The sequence below is a fragment of the Cuculus canorus genome, chromosome Z (assembly GCF_017976375.1).
Source record: "Cuculus canorus isolate bCucCan1 chromosome Z, bCucCan1.pri, whole genome shotgun sequence".
NCBI classification, from domain to species: domain Eukaryota; kingdom Metazoa; phylum Chordata; class Aves; order Cuculiformes; family Cuculidae; genus Cuculus; species Cuculus canorus.
The window spans coordinates 8,243,023-8,254,283 of NC_071441.1; positions in this window are offsets into that span (position 1 = coordinate 8,243,023).

Here is an 11,261-nt window from a genome sequence, read left to right on the forward strand (position 1 = left end):
TTCTAATTGCATTTAGTTAACCTAATTTTAAGCTTGTCTTTTAGCTTTGATTTTTAATCATAACAAATTATCATTTGAAAGAATACTTTAAGAACTTGTAAGCCAAAAATAACAGCTCTATTGCCGACACCACCTCCCCTTCCCATTCAGCTCTGGCAAGTACTTCCTCTCTTCTCTTTCTCCTGACATCCAGCCATGTCCTCAAACAGGACCAGGCGTTGGGGTCTAAAAGCATACAGGAAGGCAGCTGGCAAGAGAGGAGATAAAAGAATTTTAGGTATGGAGAGGACAGGGATGTTTTTTTCGTATTCCTTGTATACTTTCTAAGCATCCTGCCTGCCTCAGAAGGAAAAGACACCTTATCTGCCAACGGTTTTAATGGCTTTTAAAATAAAATCTTTTTCCTAATCCAGTATTTAGAAAACTGAAATGCCTATTTACTGTTCTGAGGGGTCACTTCAAAAAGACCTTTGAAGTGGTTTATTTGGAAACTTTTTATAATTACATATCTTGGATTTTCTATAAATAAATAATTTCTCTCCTTTTTTCATTTTGAAACTGTTTACAGAATCATGCTGAACTATACCAATAGCTCCATCCAGCCTCAGCAGTGCCTCTTTTTAACAAAATTAATATCTCCACCCAGCTTTAGTGGTTTGTCAAATGTCGAATGTCATCTGCAACCTACCAGCCGCTGACCTACATCTTGATAAATGGTGTTTTTCATCCCATGTGAACTGGGTTTTGTTCTTGTTTGTACCCAGCGGTATGGAACAGCTCCTATTGTCCATTGTTCCCTTACGTACTTTCAGAAAACCTGTTTGTTTCTGGCAGCCTTCTCTTCAAGGAATGTGATGCAAAGCACAGATAAAAAGCACGAGCATCTGTTAAGATGATTGGCATTATCCTGACAACAGTGTAGAAATCATCTGCCTGGGATGACCAGCAGGCAGAGCCTAACAAAATTAGCAGTAACTCCAGTTTGCGGTGGATATCATAAAGCATATGCTTGAAGTCAAGGAGAATCTGCAAAGCTTGTTGCTCACTCCCTACACTTCCTTATGCATGACAGTTCTCCACGTGCTGATTCATGCAGCGGGAGGTGACACTTACATAGGTGCTAAGCTCCAAAATACTTCTGAGAATGAAAGTATGGCTAAAGGCAAAAAAAAATATAGCTCCTCAAATATTAGCGCATTCTTGGGAGTTTTAGGGAATATTTGTGATCATGGAAGCTAGTACTTGACAGACATCAACTGTTGATGCTTTATTTCAGTCTAGTGTTAGAGGAAAGTCTCCCAGGTCATCGGTGCCATTTCAGGCAACACTAAGAAAATTCTTGATGTTTTCTCATTCAAGCTTTGACCTGACCTGACCTTGCTTAACTTTAAAATTTGACAAGCATGGTCTGAAATTATTTTTCTGTAGTGAAAATTTGAATGCATATTTAAATGCTTTTCACATTCTACTGTGAATGTTAGTCCTCTGTTCAAATATATATTGTCCTGTTTGGCTTTTACATAGCTAATTTTGCCTTGGCATCCCTGAAAAATATTCCTGTAGGGAAAAAGTTGCTGCAAACTGGCATCCTGTGTGATTTTTATATTTCTTATTAAAATGTATTTTTAATAAGGAACTAAGAAAGTTCAGTGGTGTCTTCTGAAATTCACTGCGGTGTTTCTCCCATGGTTTATCATTATTCCTGATTTGCTGTCTAGATTTAAAAATACAACTTTCCTGAAAGAAATCAGCTGTTACTATTCCTTTTGTTCTCTCTTCTCTCAGTGCTGTATTTCCAGTTTTGTAAAATGAAGTGAAAGAAATACTTTTACATGCTTTCAACAAATACAAATATCAAATTCCTTAAACATCAGCACACAAAAATAGCTGCAGAGAGTTGTCTGCAAGACCCCAGTCCCCAGTACTTTCATAAGATGATCAAAGTGAGATGGCTGGCATCCAAACCAGGGTAAGACTCTCCCATCACTGATGTTTCTCTGTGGGTTGCACAGAGATACCAGGTTGATACTTTGATAGATTGCAATCTGTTTTCTGCAGCTGACCCAGACATAACATCATCATTTCCTGATTATATTGATATGCGTTTCTATTATTTGCTTATTTTGCACCTTGAGAAACAATTCCTTTTTGTTGTTAAACTGTAAACAGCATTGCAAGGCCTCATATTAAATCATAATTATTTACCATGCTGTTCACGCACCTTTGTCCCTGGGGAATGTGGTGACGTGAATTTACAGGAAGATCGGGGTATTTCTCACCAACAGTTTCCTGTTATTGATATGCTTTTGTTTAGTTGTGATCTTTTTTTTACCCTTTCAGATTCTCAGGGGAAAAATAAACAGGCACATGATATTAATCACAGTCCTCGGGTATCGTATTGGTGGCCTCAGAAATGCTTGTGATGTGGAATTCTGAACTGGGTTTGGATCTTTCAAAAACACCAGTGACAGGTTATTGTTTATTAGTGCTTACTCTCCTACTCTGATAAATGATTCCAATAATTCTTAAAAATTCTTTTGTGATTGTGTTCCTTTTTAGAAGCCAAAAGGGTTCAAAAGTTTATAAAGACAACCTTGAACAGCTTATGTCTGTGTGTAAATTTGCATAATTGGGCTAAGTTTCCATCTAGGAGTAAATTTAGATCACAGAGAGATACAGAGTTAATTAAAAATTCCACAGTCCTTTCAGCAAACACTAGTAAACATGGCCAAAATTGTTTTCTTCAATGTGGTTTGCCAACTTCTTTTACTTATAAGCGAATGAAGCCTATATTCTTTCTGTAACAGATAATGCATAAATTACGTTCACTAATATATCAAGAGTCACCCGTATAACTACCAGGTTAGCTATCTAATGCATGTAAGGCGTAGCTCTTAAATCTTTTCAATGGTCTTGGCTATCCTACTTTCATTTCTATCTCTCTGGACATGTGGTACAGTCCCAGCCAGTGATCTTTGCATAATGTCTTTGTTTTGCAATAGGACCTACAACAAAGCAACAAGAAATTTAATGTCAAACCAGAGTTTGGGAGGTTTAGATTTTTTTCTTTCAAGTCATCATAGAAAGAGTGTGGTGAAAGGCAAAATGGCAGTGTGTCCCAGAGAGCTTGCATTGGGAAGACCACCAATGGATAGATCTGTTGGCTAAAACAAGCCGTTAAAGTAAGTTCACAAGTGATGTAGTAGCTGCTTAAGTTCGCTACCAAATTCCCAGGGTTTAACATTTGTGTTTCATGTATCCTTAAGTAGTAACTTTCTGAGAAACTGTGTTGTAAGATGCAGAGTAAAATCTCAAAGTTGTGGTTCCATATCCTATTACTGACTGCATATTTATTGTGTTTGGTATACAGTGTTCTGCTTTTAATGCATGGCACCATTGTTTTCCCTCATTACTGCTGCTGGCAATGAGAACTACTAACAACAGGGCAGCAAAAGTTGTATGCGATATAATATGTATAAAACCCTATGTTATGTGACTTCATACAGAGGTTTTCAATTACCTTCTTTTCTCCTTTTGGAGTATTCAACTTCTGGATAACCTGTAGATTTTATCGGAAATCTTAAAATACCCAGTTGCTCTCTTTCTAGCAGGCTACGTAATCCAAAAGACTCTGTAAAAGTTTCTCTATGGCCATGCACAGTCCTGCTTCCATTAGATTCCTATGAATTTGTCCTCATCTGTAAGCTCAGACAAGTGAGATCTGGCCACTTTTCAGATGAAGAAATTCGAAGAAATCTCAGGTTATTAGGTTGTTCTATTTGCAACTTTCATGATCTGGACTTCCAGGCCTCAAAAGCAATTTGCAGGTTCCACTACAGGTATATTTTCCCCCAAGACCACCAGTTAAAGATTTCACAACCTGAGCAAAATAGTTTTTTTTTTCTGGAAATCCCACTGGAAAAAAAAAAAAAAAAAGTGAAAAAATCACAGATGTTTTATTACACAGACCATAACAAAACTTCCTATTTGATTTTGTTCTCTTAGTGCATTCGTGTCTCAAACCATAGAATTGTGCATTCCCCCAAATCAACTTCTTTCCATTCCAAGTGCAGCTCAAGACTAAGAGATGAAGTCCTCAGAACATCAGCAAGCTCACCACCCACTCTCTAATATCCCCTTTGAAGACCATGGGTTCTGGGTTGACCCCAGTGCATAGACCTCTAAATTAGTCTCCTATTACTGTTTTTTTCAACATGCTGCCTTTTCAGCAGCACCTATTGGGATGTCGGCTTTGAGTTCTGTACCCATGCACTGTGCCCTGGCTATGCTTGAGCAACTGTGTGGTCTGAACAAAACTGTGCCTTAGTATTTTGTTCATACAGCTGATGTATCATTTCACCTGCCATCAGCGCCAACTGACCTGGTGAGGATGGACTCAGTTAAAGTGTTTTAAAAATTAATGAAATGCCTAAGTCCTTTGTCATATCCACAACTACTCACCCTTTGAACAGAGTTTTAACATAGTTCTTTCCTTGGTAAGGGTTTAAGATAGGGATCTGGATCTTCTATTTAAGAATTAGATGTATTCTTAAATAAGATGGAAGGAAGTCAGAATTCCACTTCATGCAAGACATTTCAGGCTTGTCATTCCTCCTGGTTTGGTGTTTGTGATCAGTTGTCAGCAGAGAGGAAGGGAAAGGGTCCGTTATTTCTCTGAGTCCTTAAGCATTATGTTGCTGTTATTCCATAGTGGTTCCTGTTCTCTGCTGACTGCCTCAGGAGCCATTTCCGTAAAGATGGTGAGACTAGCTTGTACTTTGTTATGTCCCTCTGAAACGTTAGTCAGTGAATTTGATACTTTTAGTGTCTCTCTGGAGAATTTTTATTGTTGTTCTCTCACGTCACGGTAAAAAGTTATTTCTATCGTTGTTAAGTGCCTTCTGGGAAGTCAGTTCCGGAACTGCTTTTGAGATGTCAGTCATGATGACAGAATCGTGGCACCAAGTAGGGATGCCTTTCTCTCTGGGTGGGTGCTCATGGTCACTTTGGTTGGCTTTATATTTGACCAATGAATTGGTTTCATATTTGTCACACTTCATAGGATGAGTGACCAAGATAAAAAAGAAAGGCTAGATGCTCAGAGGTCAATGTTAGATAAAAACACTTATTCACAAACCCTGTTGTTTTTCAGAAATACTCAAGTTCCAGAAAACTAAACTTTCCTAAAATCTCACAATTCTCTCCTGTTTCCACAATTCAATATCATTTTGAAAAATATTCATTTCACCCAGGATGTACACTTATCTATTAAATCAGCAGATATTTTACATGTTCCTCTTCCACTCGGAGAACTATTCTACAATGCTTTTGTTATTTCTTACTTCTCAAATAACTGTGGTTTTCTTGCCACTGCATTTTAGCTTTGCATAATACTTAACTGTTCGGGCAGTTGGACTAGATTATTCTATTCCATTCTATTCTATTCTATTCTATTCTATTCTATTCTATTCTATTCTATTCTATTCTATTCTATTCTATCCTATCCTATCCTATCCTATCCTATCCTATCCTAACTTCCATTCATGAAATACTATACTCCCGTGACGAGTTTGGGCACTGCACTTACCCTCATGATATTTGTTTCACTATTTCCAGTCTCTACTATAAGTGCAATTTTAACACAGAGACCAGAAGAATACTGTGGCATTTATCTCAGTTGAAAGGATGGAGTGGTATTCACTTGACCTAACTCAGACAACTGCAGGCTAGACACCTGCCACTGATCTATTCTCCCTATTTCCCCTGTATAATACATAGAGAAAAATATGTTATTTAATTCCTCTCACCCTCTAGACAACTCCAAGTGTAGGTCAGTTGGGTGCGTACAGTTCTTGCGACTAGCCTGGCTTTAGGAGTGTAGCGGTTTAACAGGAAAACAAATGACAGTGCAGCTTCAGCTGTAAGAACGCTTTACACAGAATTGTGGAAGTGGTGGTTGGAGGGGACACCTGGAGGGCTTCCATCCAACTTACCCTTCCAAGCAAGACTCGCCATTACTGGATCAGTCCAGCCATAGCTTTGTATAACCCCATGTAGCTCTGGAACTAAAACACACTAACCGCCCGTATCATTAAAATCTCTTCCTCCAGGCTCTTGGCCTCTGCAGCATATCTCCGTCTAGCGTGGTAAGCCCTACAGAGAAGTCTAGCACTGCATGTGCATCTCCTTCTTACTCCAGCAGGTTTTCAACATTGCTGGGGCCTTGGGCATTGTTATATAAGTGTGATTAGCTGAGGTAGCCACCACGCAATGGCCAGCATAAATGGAGAACTTGCTGCAAATATTCACCACGTTGTGAAATGAATGCTCTGAGGGCTCAGCCATAATTATAAGAAACTGGAGATAGCTTCTGCTTTTGAAGTTCTGGCTCAACCTTAGCTGGGCCTGAGCACTGTTTGGTATTCCTAGATAAGATCTTAGTTTTGCAGCTAAGTATATTGTCTTCCTAAGACAGCAAATGCCCGTGTGTGAAATGTGCAGCCCTCTTATCTGCTGTTCTGTTAGCAAACAGAGGGCAGTGTCTCTTAGTATGTAAATGTGACTGATTTGAAGGTAAAGGTAGACTGAGATCAGACCTTAAATCTAAGTGTAAATCCGAGCGTTACCATCTTGCTGGGCAAGGCTCTCAAAGCTATTGGCAAATTATTCCCTGCGGATAACCTGGTCTGATTGAGACACTGCTCAAATCCAACATGGAAAGAGGGAAACTGAATATAAAATCACCTTATTCTGTTTAAGAATTCCAGTGACAGGATCACAGGAATATAAATAAGTCTCCAAGAGACTCATCTGGCTTGAATGTTTGAATCCAGCATTCCAAACAGCTTTAGTTTTAGCTGAGAAAAGGTAGCAGAGGTCTATTCATTTCCAGGTCCTGAAGATATTTCAGTTGTGGTGATGTCCTCTGCAGAATTATTTAGCTAATGAGAGCTGAGTCACAGCAATCAGGAGACTGACAGAGAAATGGGAGATACCCTCTCCATTTATTCCAGAGGTATTACAGTGTCCCATGCCTGTGGGACAGTGCTCAACGCTGTCATCTCAGGCAAGGACATTTCTGAGTACTTTTAAAGTTGTACAGTCAAGTAGGGCTCACAATATTACTTTTATGCTTATGTTTAAACACACCAGTCAGAAAGCTGATCCCACTGGAGGATTGAGCTCCCAGGCATTGAGGTCTACCACAGAGAGCATAATACATTTTTAAAACATAAAACTCCACTATTGTATCTCTTGCAAAATATTTACTCTTGCTCTTCATAAGCTTTGTTTTTCTCTAGCATTTTTTAGATACTGGTGCCAATGACATTTTGCAATGATTTTGGCTCAGAGTACAATATATTAAACTCTTAATCTGCACACAAAACAAACAAATTAAAAGAGAAACAGAAAATCCTTTATTTGTTGTCTTTTCTTTCCTCAAAAGTAAATAGTAACCCGTTGTTATGATAACTACAAATCAGTTGTGAATGTTACCATCAACATCCTAAGGAAAATAAAGAACAGTATAGATGGCACTAAATAGTTCTTATTTTAAAAAACTTAATATGCTTTCACAGCAATAGGCACTGATTTTATTTACAGAATTTAACTTTAAGGGACAAAATGCCTATTTGCACTTATAATGAATTATGGCATGATAGAAAAATGTATATATTTCATTATTTTTCCCCTGGATTTTGCATAAAAATTCAGCAATTGAAAAAAGTGCTCAGCATATTCAAAATCTGCATAATTCCCAGAGCACTTTACCGCTGCTTTTAAGAAAAAATTACACAATCATTCTTCAAAATACCCAGGCTGCTGATACTTCATTTGATCCCACCAGCTTTTTCTGTTGCGCTTTCAGCTTCTCTGATTCCATCCAGTAAAAATCCTGTTTAAGTAGAGATTTAAATCATCATGAATTTTCAGTAAAAGTGCTGGAACACAAGTACAATCCCAGGAAAGTTAATGCAGGTAGAGAAATTATTTCATTCTTAATGACAAGAAGGGAGCAGTGCACTTGGCTCTTTCCCTTGGAAATGGAGTTCTTTGGCATTAGGATTTGAACGAATTGCCACCCCACAGTGGGATAGTGCATCATGTTAACAATGGCTGTGAGCCTGAAAAAAATTGCCAACGAAAGCCTTAGTGGGTATGCAGTTATTCCGGAAAAATCGTCTCCTGTCAGCAGCTTTTATTCCACTCTGAACTGATTTGAGTGATGCCAACAAAACTACTCTCTTGCTCGAGTAAAGAGGTGTTGCCAGTAAGGTGAAAGTAGAAAGCTTTTTACACTTAGGCAGCCCAACCGTGTGAGTCTAGCGTGATTGCCATTGCTGCATGGCTGCAGAGATGATGGCTGAGTCTCGGGGGACGCACACAGGTCTTGGCCGATCTCCCAGTGCCTGATTCGTCTGAGGAGATGGTTTCTAATCGGCAGCGAGAGGAACACCCTTCAGAAGGACCCACTTGTCAGCTCCCTGCCGGACTACTTCCATGGGTCCTTGAATCCTTAACACACCCAACCCTCCCCGACAGTGTTATTTGTTCTGTTCCAGTCATCCACAGAGGTGGCATCTTCACGCCAGGAAGGGCCAATTACTTGATTATGGGTTCACATTGCCAGGTCAGGAGGGTGACCGCTGCGCAGCCCCCATAGCTCTACCTTAAGCATTTTCGGAAGGACTGTGAACAAGTTGCAAGATGGGAGCTGGGACAGAATTTGGGAAGCATGCGGTACTCAGCAAGCAACGTACCTGGGAGGAGGGAGGCACAACTGGGGAGAGGACCAAACCACTAACAGAGCAGTCACTCCAAGGGAAACAAAAGGGAAAAAGGAAATCAAGTGGAGGGAAGTAGTGTGACAGACAGAGCATAACATTGTAGGCAAAGAAGAGCTAGTTCTCCCCAGTAAGCATTGCTGGGTGTAGATTTTTGCTTTTCCCTCTCTTTTTGATTTATACGCTTACTTGTTTTAATTTCTCCCAGAAGTTCAAGTGTGGGCGTGAATTCAGTGGTAATGCCTCTTCTACCAAACTCAGATTTGGGATTTACACTTCCAACTTGCAAGACACAAAGGAAGCTCTTTTCCCAAAATGATGCCTCATTTTAACAAACCAAGTTCTGTTAGTAGTGAGTGTCTGAGTTTAAAAGAGATTTCTGGCTTTTCTGAAATGTAGTTTATTTGTAATAGACTGTTTCTCAAATATAACTTTTGACTGAATCATTTATTTCAAACAAGAGGGTGACATCCTGGTGCTGAGGAAAACATTTGAAAGTGCTAAGTGTACAGATCAGAAAGAAAAATATTTACCTTTCATGAAGACATGATGGCAAGGAAAAGATTCTGGAAACATTTTCCGCTGCTGCTTGGAAACTTGGCACCATGGCCAAGGGACTTATACTTGCAGTCTTTACTGCCCTTGCACAAAACCCCACTTGCCCTTCTGTAACCACTTACAGGGAAATACTGCAGAAACTGACCCGTTCGTCCTCAAGGAGAAAAATTCTGAGGTATAAGCTTAGGTTTTAAAATGTGACAAATTATTTTCAACATATCAAGGATTAGCAGCAGTCCTGAATCTGTCTTCAGCTTTTCTCTGTGTGGTGGTTAAACTCATCAATATCACATCACTTCGGCTCTCGCTGTCTTGCTCATTAAACAGGAAAGGGAAATATGCTTTAGAAATAAAGGAGCAATTATTATAAAAGAGGTAAATATTACTATTATTTTTAATTACAAGTGTAGGATATTGTCATTGCATTATAGTGTTAAAAGTTTCATAGCTTCAAACACTATCTCAGTGTTTCTTCTATATTTTTCTCTTTTCTTTATTTCATGCTCCAGATCATGGGAAGAAACTTACCCTTACCAGGAAGAACTGGATAAAAATAGTATAAAGAAGTAAACATTTTAAATTTAATTAAAGAAACTAATGTAAACCTCTGGTGTGAAAGATGGAACAGATAGTCGGTTTTAGAACAACATGTCATTTTGTCTTACAGAATTGGAGGAGACTGAGGCATGGTTTGTCTGCCGAGATAACTTTCACTGTACCATGGAAAAACAGCTGTGGTGATAAAAATATATAAAAGAACTTTTTATAACAAGAATTAGAAAAAGTACAGACAGGAAGAAACAAATTAGCATAGTAGACAATGAAGTTACTTTATCCCAGCAAGAAATGAGAACACTAAATAGAAGGTCAAAGAGCTACTCTAATACAGATGGCAGTACTATACAATACTTGGATGCTACATGAGAACATACTGCTAGTCGTCTTTTCCTTGTGTGTATCTCACACTGTAGAGTTATATACGGAATATCAGAGATATTGAACCAGGAGTCACAGGTGTGATACATCAATATGCGTGTTAATTATAGCCAACATTTCAAGTACCTTATATGCGTATGCACATGCTTAGCTGCTGGTGTGCATATGCGTGGTTTTTTCCACAGAGCAGCATGGGTTTGCACAACCCTGGACAGGACTGGGGCTTCTTTTTACTTCACTCTGTGTAAGCTCACAGGAAAACATGGTCTTTGTCCCAAAGTATTTTAATGTCTACCTAGAAACAATGACATGAAACAAAAGGAGGGAAGCAGAGAGGGAAAGGGACAATCAGGTCTCACAGTTACGTGAGTCAGCTCCATGTACAATAGAATTGACCTGAATCATCTGAAAGGCTCCTCTGGTACATAGTTTTGCTGTCCTGGTATGTGTCCGGGCAGCTGGTGCTTCTATAAGTCTTTGATCATCTTTCTATTCAGTTTTTGTTCTGATGTGGAGGATGTTGTTTGCATTGTAGAAGAAGCAGGCCTGGTTTTGAGGAGGGAAGCAGGACTTCCAGGTTTCCATGCCACTGCAACAAGTTTGGGAAATAAAACACAGCCTAGGACACATGGTGTTTTTTACAGCATGTCTGAGGAATACAACAGGAATTTGTATTGGTGTTCTTATCCATCGTTCTCAACTTTTCTGTTTCTATAGTCCCAACAGGCTCAGAGATACATGTGGGCAGGAGCTGCAGAGAGTATCCTCCTGTGATTAGTTTACATTCCCTGGGAAATCAATTTAATTTTATTGCAGAAGGCAGTCAGTCCACATAATTCATGTGCACCCTCAATCTGACAACAAACATACTAGTCTGAAAAAATGCTGGTTTCTAATATATCTGTGTCAATAAAAATATTGTTGGATAAGTCTTCCTAGAGAAATAGTGGTGAAGATGCACAAGCCTGCTAGAAGTAAACA